This window comes from Salvelinus sp. IW2-2015, linkage group LG28 (assembly GCF_002910315.2).
Source record: "Salvelinus sp. IW2-2015 linkage group LG28, ASM291031v2, whole genome shotgun sequence".
In the NCBI taxonomy this organism is placed as follows: Eukaryota; Metazoa; Chordata; class Actinopteri; order Salmoniformes; family Salmonidae; genus Salvelinus; species Salvelinus sp. IW2-2015.
Genome location: NC_036868.1, coordinates 29510463 through 29530418, shown reverse-complemented (window position 1 = coordinate 29530418; position 19956 = coordinate 29510463). Strand labels below are relative to the sequence as shown.

At 41.4% G+C, this 19956-nt stretch overlaps 1 long non-coding RNA gene and 1 pseudogene across 2 annotated transcripts; one reads left to right on the top strand and one right to left on the bottom strand.

The window, feature by feature from the left end:
- Positions 1-19956, bottom strand: part of LOC111954591 (utrophin-like) — a 241603-nt pseudogene that overhangs the window by 170323 nt on the left and 51324 nt on the right.
- On the top strand, positions 963-4578 carry LOC111954593 (uncharacterized). Of its 2 annotated transcripts, XR_002876000.2 has the most exons (5): positions 963-1246; positions 1970-2035; positions 2134-2724; positions 2978-3222; positions 3710-4575. It is a non-coding gene; the product is annotated as an uncharacterized lncRNA (long non-coding RNA). The 2 variants fall into 2 exon arrangements; XR_011474341.1 differs by having other exon boundaries at positions 2978-4578.

Here is a 19956-nt window from a genome sequence, read left to right as displayed (position 1 = left end):
AGACATCCCCTAATGGGAACTTTCGTAGGGCTACATTTGCGTACATAATGAATGCGCACAAATTAACGGGAAACAAAGAGCGAATTCTGAAGAGAGACAAGCACAGTGTATCTTTGCCACACACCCCTTCCTTTCTTCTTTGTGGACATTTTAGGGATGACATTTATGAAAATACTAAGCTGTGGGCGTAGACAACTCAATTATTTTTGAAAAATGCATGTGAAATGTTAACGTTCACTGCCTGCCTGCCAGACAAGTCAAAACAATTCTACTGGCTTGCGCATCAATAAAGCTGAATTTTTAATATTTCAGATCCATTTGGGTCCGATACAGACTGGACCCAATTTGGATCAGATTCTCCCTTATCTCGGACATATTTTGGGTCGGATCTGGTCCACCTCGGCTCTGAATCGGATCGGGTATTGATTTTCAAAAACATTCCCGGGTTCTGTCGTTGTCGGACGTGAATTTCACAGATTCAATTTGGCTCGGATCTTAATTTCGGGAAGCCCTCTAGTGTATATGTGTGTGTGTGTGTAAGTAAAAAGGTCCGTCACACTTATGACCAGATTAGCCCTCTGCCCGTCCCCGTGGGTCGTCCACGGAAACTAAAGGTAATTGTTTTTGAATTAAGCCCCGGGCGCTAAGCCCACTGATATTTAGCAGGGCAGCTTCTAGAGCAGACAGTCACATACACAAACAAAGGACACACAAAGGGCAGACAGACACTCAAGAGAAGAAACCGTATTCACTATGTGTGTGAACTGAAGAGAAACAACATGAAAGACAAATGAAGTATTGATTAAAATGATTTTGCTAAATGCAGAAAGAATGTAATGTTTTATTTATCCTGGATATCGGATTTATCCTGGATGTGTGTGTGTGTGTGTGTGTGTGTGTGTACATGTTCATGACTACAGAGCACCTCATCATAATTGCCATATAAATGTGAGAAGAAGGAAACTCACCTTAACTGAAAAACGGGATAAGGTGGCCTGTCAGATTTACAAAAACATAGTGTGATTTACTCAAACATGTTTTGTTTCTCCTCTCAACGCAGTTTCATTGCTTAAAATCAATGCAACACGAAGCAAAATCAGATCTACTAGTTTGAATCATGTAGGGGGAGTGTGAACCAATAAAGTTAATTCATGCGGAGTAACAATTCAAACCGTGCGAGCGACGAATCTTCCAGAAAGAACACTGGCGCGTTAGCGGAGAAGATGTACCTAGAATTTTGGTCAAGGTAAGCATGGTGGTTGATTTTATTTAACGTTTGTCTGTGTGGTTTTAGTCAGAATTGTAAGCAGTAACGTTATTAGTGATTGCTCTATATCCTCATTTTGTGCTCGAGTCTGAAACATATCGGCACGGCAGCTAAAGGTAAAAGACGATGTTGCTAGCTAGCTTCTATGAACAGTAAAACAGGAGGTAAAGTTAGTTGGCTAACATGCTAGCTAACTTGCTAGCTAGCTAATGCTTTGGTGCTTTTGCACGACATCATCTGCAATCACTTTGCAGCAACATTTAGTGCACCAACTTTTTTTCTTGTGAGGTAAAAGTTTTTAAAAAATTAAAAGCTCATGTATTTGCATCAAAACAGACATTTTAAAACAATTGTTTTTCATTACATATTTGAGATCTAATGATTATACACCTAAACCTATGAGATTCATGCTTTCATGCAGTTTAACAGTTTGCCAATGGCTGCCTCCATGTTGTAAAACGTGGCGCAAAGGGGACATAGACTTATTGAAATGGGGTGTGGAGTTCATTTCAGCAGTTGAACATTATTACTTTATATTATAGGTGTCCATTTATCTATACATTTAAAATTATTTGACAAAAAATATAAAAAATTCAACATATGTGCATATGAGTGGATGCATGCATAAATCAATGGATATTTGAATCAAACATTTCATAATGAAAAAATTAATTATTTCATGAACAAATGTTGTATTTAAAGGTTCATGATGTTTGCCTACTACATTTGAGCTGCTTTGTCTACCCATTCACAGGCTATGTAGTGTTGGTGAGTACTGTTATCAGAGGTTGTTTTAATACCCAAAAACAATTTGCTCCGAATGTCAGTCTTTAAGTCTTATGGTATTGCTGTTCTCTTTTTTTCAGTGTTGTGTGAATGTGGAAATGTAAGGGGTGTTCAGAATTGGTGTCAAGTAGGTCCCAACTTTTGCATAAATACAAGTTAAAGCACCCACATTATGGCCGTACTGTCCGTTACCCATGTACACACATTGACTGTCCATGCGCATTTAAGACCTGAGATGCCTTAATTGTGCACCAAAGTAAAGTCCACTCAACAGAAGTTAGACTGAGAAGTGTTCTTTCACTGTATGTGGAGGATGGAGAACCCGTTTGAAATACAAACTGGCAAACTACCGCACTCGCCCTGAGAAGACTGGGATGTCCAGAGGTGACGATAAACTCCTTGAAGCACAAACCTGCAGGGAAGTCAAGTGCAGCCTATGGTGTTAAAAAGCCGAAGAGAGCAGAAGTGAACTTTTGCCCCGCATAGAAACAGAAGAGAGCCTCGGGGACATGCGGAAAGCTCTACTGTCCGATGTGAAGAAAAGAAACAGAGACACAGTGAAGTTCAAAGTTAAGAAGATGTTTGCGTACAGGAGACATGAAGTTGTCCGTGACGCGCCCATGGTAGAGGACTTTGTGGCCAGACGGCCTGTGCTCTTTGAAGTCATTGAGGTAAGTTAGCCATGCTTGTCTTATTGTTGATCTATTGGTTATGTTATCTGGGATTAGTTGGTGGAGGTAGAATGTTATTTTCCCTCAGCTTGCCACATAAGTGAGCCTTATTCAGAGTTACCACCATTTGTGCTGACTGCCTAGTTATTTCTCTCCCTATCGAGAACAATCTAGTTTGCCGCTTGTGTGATCATATCCCGTCTATTTTCCGTTCTGCAGTTTTTAATCTAATTTGTTTAACTACTGTTTTCAGGTCAATGCCGAGTTTAAGAGAATCACCACAACCCCACTCCAGTCCAAATGTATTTCTCAACTTGATATACACTCAGATAACCTGCTGAAGTTGTTCCAGAGAAGGAGGAGGACAGCTGGGCAGAAGACTCATGTCACAATCCTTCTCTTTTCTTAGAATAGCAACATAGATGTCAGACGAGAGTGCATCCTAAAGGGAGTGTGTGTATATGGGTGAAGACCCAGAAAAGCTTGTTCAGGAATGTGGTATGTGTTTCCTTATTCTTTCTCTTCCTCTCCTGTTCCGTGCCACCATCATATTCTATCACTAGCTATTCTATTACTGTGTCATCTCCTCGGTCTTCCATCTTATTTCATTAGCTGCGGTTAGATGCACCATTTTTTTCTTCCAGAATTGTATCATTCGGATTAAAGAGTCAGTTTTTTGTTTGTTTGCATGAATGCTGAATACAGTGATCAAAATTGGCTGTGTCTAAAATATAATCTGAATGGAAATCTTGATTATAACCACTTAATTTTAGCCTTGTAATAGGCGGTGTTCAAATATTACCAGCAGTTCTTGATTTAGTTGACACTTAAAAGGACTCCAGTCTTGATTTATTTCTGTCTGTATCATGCTCTTGTGCTTCATGAGCTATACTTTTTGCAACCTAGAGTCCCTAACTGTAAACACTTCATTGATGAATGATTCATTTTGTATGACTGACCAGTTTTGCCTTTGTGTCTTGTTCAGGGCATGGATGAAGAGTCCACCAAGGCAGCCATTGAGGACACTACTGTGGGGATCTACATTATCAAAGACCATGTGAGTGAGGAACCAGAGGACACTGGGATTATCCTTGAAGTCGTCAAAGTGCTGCAGGATCTGGGCAACGTAGAATTTGCAGTTGCAATGCTGTTCGGCCTCATCTATGCCATAAACCTCAGTTACTGAGCTCAGCTACAAGTCTTTCAGAAGGTTTTTATGGAACTGAATGGGGAAAACTTAACAAAGCTGTTGCATTTCAAAACAGGCTGTTTCAGTGAGCTGTTTTGTTGTGTGTTTCAGACTGTAGGTTGTGTTTCACACTGTATGTCTGACTTAGGTTGAACTTGTTAGATTGTTCACAAACTCAAAACAGAAGCTCCATCTTTGGACATGCTGATATCGTGATTTTGTTAGACATTTTGTATGGTGTGTTGAGTAGATGCCCTTAATTTTCTTTGCTGCTTCTGTAAAAAGTTCAGTTTCACTTTGTAGTGACTTTTAGTCAATAGAATTAACATGCACCAATATGTACACATACCTACCTCATTCTTTGTCTGTTACTCCTTATGAAAAAGAACTACCTCATTTTGTAACAAAATGCATTAGAGAGTGTGACCAATCACTGTTAGGACAAGTATTTTTCATACATATATATAGCCTACATTACTGTGATTTAGACCTGTGCAATTCATTGAACGCTGAATGTCAGTGAATGGACATTTGTCATTCCAAAGAGCTGAACCGTTACAAAAAAAATACAGTCATTTTTTAAACACATGCCTTTTGCCTTCTTTGTCACTGATACAAATGGTCTCTTGCTCCGTTGTTACACATCTTTAGCATATGCTTTTTATTATGTTAATCATTAAGTAGTGATCAGGTTTAGTGAACATGATCAAATCCATTTGAAGCTACAAATTTAATTCAAATAATTAGCTTTACCATGTTAAATTGATTAGATTCCATTACAATGCATTTACCTGAAGAAATGATATTTGCTTGACAAAAATATAATAAGTAAGCTGAAAAATAAAGATTTGTGTTTATCTAACATGTTTCATTCATGTGGAACCGATGTACAAATTTGAATTAAGTAAATTCAAAGCACCATTTTTTTCAGTGTACTTGTGATACCCCGGAGGGCAATGCACAGATGACGTTGAGAGAGATGGTGAGAAGAGAGCTGATTGAGAATCTGACTGATAGTGAGAGAAGATATCAGGAGTGAAACGCTGATGAGATTGGAAGGGATGGAGAGACACGCACAGAGAGGGAGAGGGAATGAAAGTCAAGGAGATAAACAGGTGAGTCAGACAGAGAGAGAGATGATGAGAGGAAGGAAGGGAGAGAGAAATGAAGAGGGGGAGTGAGAGAGCCTGACAGAACTTGAGAGTGTGTGACAGAAGGAAGGTGAGAGGGAGACAAAAGAAATGAAAGGACAGATTGATAGAAGTCCAAAATTGCTTTTTACATGTTTGTGCGCTAACTCCTAAACCTAACCTCTTTTTCTAATCCTAACCCTAATTGTAACCTTAACCCTAAACCTAACCCCTAAGCCTAAAATAGCCATTGTCCTTGTTTTACTATCCTTGTGGGGGCTTTTGAGGATTTCCTCACACACACACACACACACACACACACAGAGGTAAGGCTCTGTTCAATGTACGAGTCAAACACACATACAGTCCCTTCAGAAAGTATTCACACTCCTTGCCTTTTTCCACAACTTGTGTTACAGCCTGGATTTAAAATGGACTAAATGGAGATTTTGTGTTACTGATCTCCACACAATACCCCATAATGTCAAAATAGAATCATGTTTTTAGAATTGTTTACAAATTAATGAAAAATGAAAAAATTAAATGTCATTAGTCAATAAATATTTACCCCTTATGTCATGGCAAGCCTAAATAAGTTCAAGAGAAAAAATGTGTAACAAGTCACAGTAAGTTGCATTGGACTTACCCCTTATCTAAAAATAACAAATCAAGTTTAAAAAAAGGTGCATGGACTCACTCTGTGTGCAATAATTTGATGCACAGATTCTACCACAAAGACCTGGGAGGCTTTCCAATGATTCGCAAAGAAGGGCACCTACTGATAGATAGGTAAAAAAAAAGCAGACATTGAATATTCCTTTAAGCATGGTGAAGTTCAATAAACATATTCCAAAACATGCATCCTGTTTGCAAAAAGGCTCTACAGTAACACTGCAAAACATTTAGAAAATGATCCTGAATACAAAGCGTTATGTTTGGGGCATATCCAACACATCACTGAGTACCACTCTTCATATTTTCAAGCATGGTGGTGGCTGCATCATGTTATGGGTATGCTTGTCATTGCCAAGGACTAGGTAGTTTTTGTGGGGATAAACATAAATGGAATAGAGCTCAGCACAGGCAAAATCCGAGAGGAAAACTTTGTTCAGTCTGCTTTCCAACAGACAGGACAATTACCTAAAACACAAAGCCAAATATACATTGGAGTTGTTTACCAAGACAACGTTGAATGTTCCTGAGTGGCCTAGTTACAGTTACATTGACTTAAAAATCTACGGCAAGACTTGAAAATGGCTGTCTAGCAATGATCAACAACCAACTTAGAGCTTGAAGCATTAAAAAAAACAAATGGGRAAATACTGTACAATCCAGGTGAACAAAACACTTACATGCTGACCAGACCGGACACGTCGCGTGCGCGAGCACGCAAAATAAATTTTGAAATCCATGTTATTAAATTATTGCACCCACACTGCTTGCGCGCGCCAACGAGCGTCTGCGACACCAAGGGCTAAAGTAGATGTCGTTCCTATTTCTGACGCAGATTGCGCTGCAAGTCCTGCCTCTCCCATCTCCTCATTGGTTTATAGAAGCAGGTACCCACGTGCCATCTCCTCATTCGTTTATAGAAGCAGGTACCCACGTGCCATCTCCTCATTGGTTATACCCACGTGGGTGATAGAAAGACGAACTGTTTTGCCGGTAGTCGTGGTAATACAATGAAAGTTTAGATGCGATCACCATATAATTTAACTTCTCACGAGTCACCATCCTGGTTCCGGGAGCACCCCCCACAGTAAAAAAAGCTGACTAGCATAGCCGAGCATAGCGTCACAAGTAAATACTAGCATCTAAATATCATGAAATCACAAGTCCAAGACACCAGATGAAAGATACAGATCTTGTGAATCCAGCCATCATTTCTGATTTTTTTAATGTTTTACAGGGAAGACACAATATGTAAATCTATTAGCTAACCACGATAGCAAAAGACACAACTTTTTTTTCCCACCATTTTTTTCCTGCATGGGTAGCTATCACTAATTCGACTAAATAAAGATATATATAGCCACTAACCAAGAAACAACTTCATAAGATGACAGTCTGATAACATATTTATGGTATAGCATATGTTTTTTTTGAAAAATGTGCATTTTTCAGGTATAAATCACAGTTCTACATTGCAGCTGCAATCTGAAATAGTGCCGAAGCTGCCAGAATAATTACAGAGACCAACGTCAAARAACTAATTACTCATCTTAAAACATTTCTGAAAAATACACAGCGTACAGCAAATGAAAGCCCAACATCTTGTGAATCCAGCCAATATGTCAGATTTCTTAAGTGTTTTACGGCGAAAACACAATATAGCATTATATGAGCTTACCACAATAGCCAGAAACACAAGCAATTTACCAGCAGCACAGGTTAGCGATCGTAACAACTCAGCAAAAGATATATAATTTTACTAACCTTGATATACTTCATCAGATGACAGTCCTGTAACATCATATTACACAATGCATATAGCTTTTGTTCGAAAATGTGCATATTTAGCAGCACAAATCGTGGTTATGCAATGTAATCAGTAAAAACATGGCATGCATTCTGGCCGGCGCCATCTTGGAAAGGCACCTAATCTAATCAATAAATAATCGAAAACTTGACTAAAAAATACAGGTTGGACAGCAATTGAAAGATGCATTAGTTATTAATGCAACCGCTGTGTTAGATTTTTAAAATTAACGTTACTAGACATACAGTGTGCGTTACAGCCAGACCAGTGCCGCAATAATGGCCGAAAAATACTTTTACATTTTTCCACAGAACAACGAATTAACATCATAAATAGTTCTTACTATTAGTTGAGRTTCCATCAGAATCTTGGGCAAGGTGTCCTTTGTCRAAAAGAATCGTTGCTTTGTTGTAAAACGTCCTCTTCAACTTCGGATTTAGCAGCTAACAATAGCTACGTGGCACACACATGTCCAAATCCTCCAAACGCAATACTKCMAAAATTCRGAAAATAGCAATATACTCGCATAAACTGATATAAATCGGTTTAAAATAACTTCGTTATGATGTTTCTAACACCTATATCGAATTAAATCACAGACGGATATATCTTAGGCCGATAACGAGAGCTTTTGAGCATGCCATTCGGATGTCCTCTCTTGCGTCTTGACGAGCGTCGAAAAGAACGGACCTCCCACTCCATGGTCTTTTATAAAGTCTGAGAAATACGTAGAGACTCCATTCCACTTCTCATTGGTTACTGACATCCAGGGGAAGGCGGGTGAAGTTCATTTCGACCCATAGGACACATACAGAGCTTTAAACTGATCCGAGATCAGAGCCTAGTTTTCAGACCTTCGCAGTTCCTGTCATGATTTTCGCTGCAGAAAGACTTCTGGTTCACCCACAGACATAATTCAAACGCTTTTAGAAACTAGAGATTGTTTTCTATCCAATAGTAATAATAATATGCATATTGTACGAGCAAGAATTGAGTACGAGGCAATTTAATTTGGGAACGCAAAATGTCGAAGTTGAAACAGGACCCCCTGTATTCTCAAGAGGTTTTAAACAATGAAAAAGCCTGGAAGGAGGAGAGATGACTAGAAACGATTCGGTTGGCCGTTTTATGTGTGGATTAATTGTCGGAGTAGAGATCCTTGTGCATTTCAGGTAAAATAACAACTCAATGTTTATATCCCAGGACAAATTAGCTAGCAACAGCAAGCTAGCTAAATAGGAAAAATTAACGTTAGCTAGCAAGTGCAAGCTAACTAGCTAAATTACCATACATGTTTAATGCTTTTCGACCTGTCCCCAAAATAATGTAATGGTTCAGAGTTTGTTTTGATATTTTAACCTGCGTGTCATGATCGCGTTTGGTGTGGGGGGGCAAAATAAATTTACATGTATTGACTCAGGGGGTTGAATACTTATCTAATCAAGATGTGTGTTTTATTTTCCATTCATATTAAAAAAAACTATGTTTGAATGTTTCTTCCACTTTGACATTATGGGGTATTGTGTGTAGATCATCTCCATTTAATACATTTTAAATTCAGGCTTTATCACAACAAAATGTGGAAGAAGTCAAGGGGTGTGAATACTTTCTGAAGGCACTGTACACACACACATTATTATTTTCTGTCACACGCACGCACACACCTCTTTCTCTCCTTTTCCACTTGTCATATTCCCACAATACAGGCACAATATAAGCCGTGATGGGGGAAAAACTCCAATAAATGGAACCTCAACAGTCAATCATATTCCACTCTCTAACGTGCTCCTCTATTTCCCCCTTCCTTTAGTGCTATAGTTTACACTATTATACTGCTTGTTTTACTCAGTGCTGACAGTATGTTCTCCATGGTCCCCTGCAGGCCTCCTGCAGATTACAGACTATTTATAGAATGATTTATCTTTAATCTCCTACTGACATAGTCATTGTCCACAATGCATTGCACTGTGTTTACCTCTCAGGGCATTCTCTGCCTTTTCTCTCTCGTGCCCTCTCTCGTTCTCTCTCTTTATATTTTGCTCTAGCTCTCACTCCATTTTCCTCTATTAATTATCTCTCTTCTGCTCTACAATTAGGCCCGTGAGTTATATCTCCACCCATTACATGAGACATCCGACTGATACATGTAGGCTGCTGACAAGTCATCTTCTCACACACAAACTCAAGTGCACACACACACACACACTCACTCTCACAGACATTTTCACACTCACTCCCGCTCTCTCTCTCTGTCACACACACACACCTTCTCCCGAGCCCTCAGCCATGTTAGGACTAAACACAGGTCAATTGAGTGACTGAACTGTAATGTGATGTGGTGTGACTGATGTTGGCGTGTCAGAGAGAGGCTTTGATGAATCATTCATGGTCATGTAATGCAATGCTTCATGCAGAGCCAGAAGAATGCAGATGCTACAGTACAGCATATCTATGACACATCACATGAAACCATCTGTCAAGGGAAGCCTTGAGGAGACAAAAAGAGAGAAAGAAAGATGGAGTTTGAGTGTAAAGTTTACTGTGAATAGTTTTTTGTTGTTGTTAAATTTGTTTCTTCTCACCTTTGTTAACTGCACTTGCTTTGGCACTGTAAACATTTATATTTTACATTTTAGTCATGTAGCAGACATTCTTATCCAGAGGGACTTACAGGAGCAATTAGGGTAAGTGCCTTGCTAAAGGACAAAGACATATTTTTTTACCTAGTTGGCTCAGGGATTCGAACCAGTGACGATCCGGTTACTGACCCGACACTCTTAACCACTAAGCTACCTGCCGCATATGTTTCCCATGCCAATAAAGGCCCTTTGAATGTAATTTAACTGAGAGGGGGGGAGAGAGAAGAAGGAAGTGAAGTAGCATATGCAGGGGCACCAATGAATGATTAGGCACTGGCTTCTTCAAAGAGCTGATGATGTATAAATAGGAGGAGGGGACATGAAGCACAGCTGTAGGGTGTGCAGGGTGGCACTATACACACCCTGCAGAGAGAGTGGCGGGGAGGAGAAAATGAGGAGGGGAAGGGAGAAAATGTCAAAAGAGGTAGGAGAAGATGAGAAGCAGAGAAGTGAGTAAGAGCGGAGAAGAGGAGCAAAAATAAGGAAAGGAGAGGGAAAAAGTGCATAAGGGAGGAGGGGAGAGGAAAGATAACATAAGGAAGAGGGGAGAGAGAATAAGAGAAGTAGCGGTGTTTATGTGAGTACAGGCTTTATCCTTTCAGGCTTATTGGTCTGAATTGAGGGAGGATTACTGATCATACACACGGTCCCATGTAATGACTCAGACATTTCGCCTAGAGGTTAGGTTTAGTTTTTGAGCTAGGGGTTAAGGTTAGAGGTAGGGTTAAGGTTAGATTAAGGGTTAGGCAAAATAGGATTTTGAATGGGAGTACATTTGTTGGTCCCCATAAGGACAGTAAAACAAGGATTAGGTGTGTGTGTGTGTGTATGTGCGTGCGTGTTGGTTCTTCTATCCTTGTGGGGGACGTAAAATCCCCTTTTCCCACATCCCCATGAGGACAAAGGCTATTTTAAGCTTAAGAGTTAGGTTTCGAGCCTCCCGAGTGGCGTAGTGGTCTAAGGTACTGCATCGCAGTGCTAGCTGTGCCACAAGAGATTCTGGGTTCGAGTCCAGGCTCTGTCGCAGCCGGCCGCGACCGGGAGACCCATGGGACGGCGCATAATTAGCCCAGCATCGTCCAGGTTAGGGGAGGGTTTGGCCGGCAGTGATATCCTTGTGTCATCGCGCACTAGCGACTCCTGTGGCGGGTCGGGCGCAGTGCACGCTGACACGGTCGCTAGGTGTACGATGTTTCCTCTGACACATTAGTGCGGCTGGCTTTTGGGTTGGATGGGCATTGTGTCAAGAAGCAGTGCGGGTTGTGTTTCGGGAGGACGCATGGCTCTCGACCTTCGCCTCTCCCGAGTCCGTACGGGAGTTGCAGCGATGAAGCAAGACTGTAACTACTACCAACTGGATACAACGAAAAAGGGGTGAAAATACAACAAAAAAAGGCATCACTTGTTTGTTTGCTGGAAATCAACTCTCCCTCTTGTTGTTTCTCTCACTCCCTCTCTCTCCCTTTTGCTCTCTCTTTCTCTCTCTCTCTGTTCCAGGCCCAATCTAACCTGTTCAGGTCAGGGCTGGTCATAGTTCATGGCTGTCAAACACCGGCCAAAATTGACAATGAAACTAGAATACACAGCAGAGCCACAAATGGGTACTCCCAAAATATGACCAATGACCATCTGCCTTCCCTTCACTATGAGAGAGACCAGGAAAACAATGGACCACGAGTCAGCAGAGGAAAAACATTCTGAGTGTGAATGTCTGCATCTATCTAATCTCTGTACATTCAACTGCTGCATTCATCCATTCCAACCGTATCGTTTGGTATGGTGACGATCACTTTGACTCCACATCACACATCTGGACTACAGTAATCGACACTGGAGCCTCACTGGGATAAAAGCCTTCACATACCGGGAGGGAGAGAGCTCTCTATCATGTCAATTCTATCGCCGTGTTTGCTCTCAAGACACTCGCTGTCTTAGTAATGTCTCTTCCCTGCCTTTCTGTCACATTCTCTGTCTTCATAACTGCCCAGTCTGTCTCCTCATCTCTCTATCTCCCGCTCCCTATGGGAACAAGACTCATCCATAAAGCTTAGAGTACTGTAAGTTAGGTATCCTAACAAAGAGCAGGACTGTGGGGTGGACGTGACCGCAGTGTGCTATTCTAAAACAAAACACTCATAAAAACTGGGCCATTAGTATGAGCCTGGGCCAAGAGGCATTAATGCAACCTCACAATCTCCTCATAACCAGAGCACTAGATGGATAATAACCATTACTGCCTCGATATCTGGGAATACTGAGAGAGAGAGGGAGGGAACAGAAAGGTAAAAAAGAGAGAAATACCAAGAGAAATGTTAGGATTCGGTGAAACAGTCCAAGTAAATGACAGATAGAGCTTGGCAGAGAAAGAGGAGGAGAGAATAGGATGTTGCCATTTCTGCCTTAAGCCTTTGACACGTACCAACAAACGGGTGTGATCATTCTACAGTCGTCCCTGCAGCGTACGATCAAACAGGTGTGATTAGAACATTTATTTAGAACGTCCAGTTTCGATTGACGCAACAGTCAGCGTTTGCGTTTTCACAGAAACAAGTCTATTTTTGGATGCAATGTTCAGACATTCACAGAAGTAGTGACAGCATAACCCAATCATCCAAACCGGAAAATGCCGGCTACATTAGTCCTGGCGCTAACTGAGAAAAGATTGACATAACACAAGCGCTCATATTTAGCTAACTCTCAGCTGACAGAAGCCACAATATGAATTAGCTAATAGCAATTACTATTTACAATTCATCACATCACGGGTGAGCTCACTATTGATCGAAATAATTGAGTAAAAGACTTTCTAAAACTCGAAAGTAATCCGACGATGGGTAGTTTGTGCACTCCACCATGTTTGTTTTTTCACATGAACCAAAAATAATAAGGAGACAAGATAAGTTTGGTCTATTTGCAGTATGAATGTTGAAGGGGGAGTGTCATCTACGATCATTCCCTTCCCTTCATTCAGTTACGGAAGTTTACTCGAAAGATGAGTGAACCATTCCTTCACCTCATTATAACATCTTGGTCTGACAGACGTTTATGTGACAACCAGAATGCATTGTATAATGTTAACAAACATGGTGCCACACATAGCTGTCAAAAAGCTTAGCATTACCTCATCATAATCAGTACAACCAAAAAAGTATTTTACACACATTACAGGTGTCCATTACAATCTATAAAATAATCGGAATGCATTATTTGTCACCAGTACTTGAAAACATGTGGATAAAAACTGTAAATACATTATGCTCCATACACACATACTGTATGCTACAGTAGAAAAGACAACACAATAAGGCACTTACTTTGATAGGAARGGAGACATGTCCAAAGTTATTATTTGCAAGGAAAACAACAATGAAGGCAATGCAAATGCGAGCCAGAAAATGTGCCACGGGGAAAAAGTTAGTGCAATACCGCGCAAATGTCTGCATACTTGATCTGCGGAAACACTGTGGAAGTGCTTTGGCTCTCCTCATAGAGAGAAGTTTGGACGAGGACGACGAAATGCCCAAGTTCAACCTGCCAGAGCAAAAGAAGTTCAAAAGCCCAGCAGAATGCTGGGAGTGGAGACAGAGATTCTGCCATTTCAGGACTGCTACAAAACTGGACAAAGATCATGGAGTCATCCATGTCAGTTCGATAATCTACGTGGTGGGCAGTGAGGCTGAGAAAATACTCATCTCATTTAAATTCGCTCAGGAGAAAGATAACACAAACTTTGATATAGTGTTGGAAGGACTACTTCATTCCACAACGGAATCTCATTCACAAGCGGGCATGTTTTTACCAACGCAGCCAAAGAGAGAGAGAAAAGGCAGACATGTATATCAGAGCTCTTATGAGCTAGCTGAAAACTGTGATTTCGGTGCTAATAGGGATGAACATATCCGAGACCATTTAGTAGTGGGCATCACAGACAAAGTGCAGCTCTGGGGCCCAACCCGTGACCCCTGCCCTCGTGCCTTGAAACTCGCGTGCTTTCAGTTGATACAGCTGGACAACTGCAAGGCAATCCCATTGTGCGCCACTCGGGAGCCATGATCAATATATATTGTCCTGCTAATAACAGGGTTAATAATATATCTGTGAGAATATCCAACAGGCCTTTTTATAATTCTAAATGAATAATAATAAAATCGCTTTGTTTAAAAAAGAACAATATTTTGGAGATAGGGGAGGGTTTGGCCAGGTGGGCTTTACTTGGCTCATTGCGCTCTAGCAACTCCTTGTGGCGTGCCAGCCGCCTGCACGCTGGTCATGTTTCGGTCATGTTTCGGTGGACGCATGACTCGACCTTCGCCTCTCCCGAGCCCATTGGGGAGTTGCAGCGATGAGACAAGATCGCAATAGGATTGCAATTGGATATCAGAAAATTGTGAAGAAAAAGGGGGTACAATTAGTTTTTTTTTTTATAAAGCGTGTTAGAAAATAATTGGAAATTGACAAGTTGAAACATAGCCTATAGATAATTAGCAGGCAATGTCTAGTTAATAGTTAAATGTCATATTGCGTAACAATCACATTTTGGAACAGTGAGTGCATTCTGACATTACGTGCATAAAACAACTCATGCTGGGGGCCACCGTTAGAGATATTTGGAACTCACGCGTGAAGAGGTTAAATCTGTAGCAGATAAGAGCATTATGATGTGTTAGTTTTTACTCTGTTTACTTAGAACCTGTTTCTTCTCCCTTAATGTGACCTGACTTCACCCCCCATTATTCACTAATTCACAGCTTTCCACCCTTATCAGTGACCGCAACCATGCGATTACCTTTCCCTTACTTAGTAACTCTCCAAGCCCTGGTTCATATCCATATACATTCCTTCTACAGATAACTATAAACTTCTGGTGTAGCAAGTATTTCAAATTACAACCCAACAACTGAAACCAGACCGTGGCCCTTCTCCTTTCCATAGATACCTGATGTCTAAACGTTCTGCATTCCCCTCTCTCCCTTGGTGATTTCAAGTTTATAAATCAGAACCCATCAGATGGCTTTAACCTGAGCCGTTCTGAATTACACCCTGTTCTCTCTGTTTCTGTTGCAGTTAACACAAGTGGTCATATTTCTTCTTAATCTAGCACGTGCATGGATTTTTCTGCCATTGAAATCCTTGGGTGGGCCACCTAAGCGTTTTTTCGGGTCGCCTAAATCCCAACAGTGTAAAAAAATAAAAATGGAAATTTGAGATAGAAAAACAAAAACTAACAAATTGGTCGAACACTTGCTGACTCAAGACATTTCAGCTTTTGTAAAAATGTCTGAAAACATAATTTCACTGTGATATTGTGTGTAGGCCAGTGACATAATTTAATCAAATTCAGGCTGCAACACAAATTGTGTAAATAGTCAAGGGGTGTGAATACTTTCGAAGGCACTGTAAGCTAGTCGAAATGTAATAGATCTACCGGTATGTCACTGAATAAATATATAAATACTACTCAACTAAATACACTACATGACCATGGGTATGTGGACACCTGCTCGTCGAGCATCTCATTCCAAAATCATGGTCATTAATATGGAGTCGGTCCCACCTTTGCTGCTATAACAACCTCCAATCTTCTAGGAAGGCTTTCCACTAGATGTTGGAACATTGCTGCTGGGACTTGCTGCCATTCAGCCACAAGAGCATAAGTGAGGTTGGGCACTGATGTTGGGCGATTAGGCTTGGCTTTGAAGTCGGCGTTCCAGTTCATCCCAAAGMTGTCCGATGGGGTTGAGGTCAGGGCTCTGTGCAGGCCAGTCAAGTTCTTCCACACCGATCTCGGAAAAATTATTTCTGTATGGACCTAGTTGTGTACGGGGGCATTGTCATGCTGAAACAAAAAAGGGCCTTCCCAAACTGGAAGCACAGAATCGTCTAGAATGCCATTGTATGCTGTAGCGTTAAGATTCTCATTACTGGAACTAAGGGGCCTAACCCGAACCAGGAAAAACAGCCACAGACCATTATTCCTCCTCCACCAAACTTTCCAGTTGGCAATACGCATTTGAGCAGGTAGCGTTCCCCTTCTCCATCTGCCAAACCCAGATTAGTCCGTCAGACTGCCAGATGGTGAAGCGTGATTCATCACTCCAGAGAACGCGTTTCCAAATCAAATCAAGTGAAATTGTATTTATCACATACACATGGTTAGCAGAGGTTATTGCGAATGTAGCAAAATGCTTATGCTTCTAGATCTGACAGCGCAGCAGTATTTAACAGGTATCTAACAGGTAAAACAATTCCACAACAAAACCTAATATCTAACAAATTCCACAACAAAAACTAATAAACACAATCTAGAAAAGGAATGGGGTGAGAATATATAAGTATAAAATATGGATGAGCTGTGACAGAGCGGCTAAGATGCAATAGATAGCAAAGAATAGATAGTGAAGGATACAGTATACAGTATATACAGTTGAAGTCAGAAGTTTACATACACTTAGGTTGGAGTCATTAAAACTCGTTTTTCAACTACTCCACAAAATTCTTTAAACAAACTATAGTTTTGGCAAGTTGGTTAGGACATCTACTTTGTGCATGACAAAATACATTTTTCCAACAATTGTTTACAGACAGATTATTTCACTTATAATTCACTGTATCACAATTCCAGTCGGTCAGAAATGTACATACACTAAGTTGACTGTGCCTTTAAAAAGGTAGGAAAATTCCAGAAAATGATCTCATGGCTTTAGAAGCTTCTGACAGGCTAATTGACATAATTTCAGTCAATTGGAGATGTACCTGTGGAGGTATTTCATGGCGTACCTTCAAACTCAGTGCCTCTTTGCTTGACATCATGGGAAAATCAAAAGAAATCAGCCTAAACTGTCACGCCCTGACCTTAGAGCCTTTTTATGTCTCTATTTGGTTTGGTCAGGGTGTGATTTGGGGTTGGCATTCTATGTTTTGGCCGGTTATGGTTCTCAATCAGGGACAGCTGTCTATCGTTGTCTCTGATTGGGAACCATACTTAGGTAGCCCTTTTCCCTCCTTTCTTTGTGGGAAGTTGGCTTTGTTTGTGGCACTATAGCCTTAAGCTTCACGGTTGTTTAAAAAAAAAAGAAAATTGTCGGCGTCATCCTAAATAAAGGAAAATGTACGCTCACCACACTGCGCTTTGGTCTACTTCCTTTGACGGCCGTGACAGGGACCTCATAAAAAAATTGTAGACATTCAAAAGTCTGATTCATCCTTGGGAGCAATTTCCAAACGCCTGAAGGTACCACGTTCATCTGTACAAACAATTTTCCGCAAGTATAAACACCATGGGACCACGAAGCCGTCATACCGCTCAGGAAGGAGACACGTTCTGTCTCCTAGAGATGAACGTACTATGGTGTGAAAAGTGCAAATCAATCCCCGAACAACAACAAAGGACCTTGTGAAGATGCTGAGGGAAGCACAAAAGTATCTATATCCGCAGTAAACAGAGCCCTATATCGACATAACCTGAAAGGCCGCTCAGCAAGGAAGAAGCCACTGCTCCAAAAACCGCCATAAAAAAGCCAGACGACGGTTTGCAACTGCATATGGGGACAAAGATCGTACTTTTTGGAGAAATGTCCCCTGGTCTGATGAAACAAAAATAGAACTGTTTGGTAATAATGACCATTGTTATGTTTGGAGGAAAAAGGGGGATGCTTGCAAGCCGAAGAACACCATCCCAACTGTGAAGCACGGGGGTGGCAGCATCATGTTGTGGGGGTGCTTTGCTGCAGGAGGGACTGGTGCACTTCACAAAATAGATAGCATCATGAGGTAGGAAAATTATGTGGATATATTGAAGCAACATCTCAAGACATCAGTCAGGAAGTTCAAGCTTGGTCGAAAATGGGTCTTACAAATGGACAATGACCCCAAGCATACTTCCAAAGTTGTGGCAAAATGGCTTAAGAAAAACAAAGTCAAGGTATTGGAGTGGCCATCACAAAGCCCTGACATTCATCCTATAGAAAATTTGTGGGCAGAACCGAAAAAGGTGTAGGCGAGCAAGGAGGCCTACAAACCTGACTCAGTTACACCAGCTCTGTCAGGAGGAATGGGCCAAAATGTACCCAACTTATTGTGGGAAGCTTGTGGAAGGCTACCCAAAACGTTTGACCCAAGTTAAACAATTAAAAGGCAATTCTACCAAAAACGAATTGAGTGTATGTAAACTTCTGACCCACTGGGAATGTGATGAAAGAAATACAATCTGAAATAAATCATTCTCTRGACTATTATTCTGAAATTTCACATTCTTACAATAAAGTGGTGACCCTAACTGACTGAAGACAGGGAATTTTTAATAGGATTAAATGTCAGGAATTGTGAAAAACTGAATTCAAATGTATTTAGCTAAGGTGTATGTAAACTTCCGACTTCAACTGTACATATGAGATGAGTAATGATAGATATGTAAACATTCTTAAAGTGGCATTATTAAATTGACTAGTGTTCCATTTATTGAAGTGGCCAATGATATCAAGTCTGTAGGTATGCGGCCGCCTCTCTGTGCTAGTGGTGGCTGTTTAACAATCTGATGGCCTTGAGATAGAGATTGAAAAACAGCTTCTTTGTCCCAGCTTTGATGCATCTGCAATGACCTCGCCTTCTGGATAGAAGCGGGGTGAACAGGTAGTGGCTCGGATGGTTATTGTCCTTGCTGATCTTTTTCGCCTCCCTGTGAAATCGGGTGTTGTACGTGTCTTCGAAGGCAGGTAGTTTGCCCCCGGTGATGTGTTGTGCTCACCATCCTCTGGGGAGCCCTGCGGTTGTGGGTGGTGCTGTTGCCGTACCAGGCTGTGATACAGTCCGACAGGATGTTCTCAATTGTGCACCTGTAAAAGTTATTAAGGGTTTTCGGTGACAAGCTACATTTTCTATGCCTCCTGAGGTTGAAGAGGCTCTGTTGCGCCTTCTTTACCACACTGTCTATGTGAGTGGACCGTTTCAGTTTGTCGGTGATATGTACACCGAGGAACTTAAAACTTTCCACCTTCTCCACTACTGTCCTTTCGATGTGGATAGTGGGGGTGCTCCCTCTGCTGTTTACAAAAGTTAACGATCATCTCTTGTGTTTTGCTGACATTAAGTGAGAGGTTATTTTCCTGACACCAGACTCCGAGCCCTCACCTCCTTCCTGTAGGCCGTCTCATCGTTGTTGGTAATCAAGCCTACCACTGTAGTGTCGTCTGCAAACTTGATGATTGAGTTGGAGGCGTGCATGGCCACGCAGTCATGGGTGAACAGGGAGTACAGGAGAGGGCAGAGAACGCACCCTTGTGGGGCCCCAGTGTTGAGGATCAGCGGACTGGAGATGTTGTTTCCTACCCTCACCACCTGGGGGGGTGGCCTGTCAGGAAGTCCAGGACCCAGTTGCACAGGACGGGGTGAGACCCAGGGTCTCAAGCTTAATGATGGAGGGTACAAAAGGTGTTGAATGCTGAGCTGTAGTCAATGGACAGCATTCTTACATAGGTATTACTCTTGTCCAGAAGGGATAGGGCAATGTGCAGTGTGATGGCGATTGGATCATCTGTGGACCTTTTAGGGCGGTAAGCAAATTGGAGTGGGTCTAGGGTGACAGGTAGTGGAGGTGATATGATCCTTGACTAGTCTCTCAAAGCACTTCATGATGACAGAAGTGAGTGCTACGGGGCGATAGTCATTTAGTTCAGTTACCTTAGCTTTCTTGGGAACAGGAACAATGCTGGCCATCTTGAAGCATGTGGGGACAACAGACGGGATAGGGATTGATTGAATATGTCCGTAAACACACCAGCCAGCTGGTCTGCGCATGCT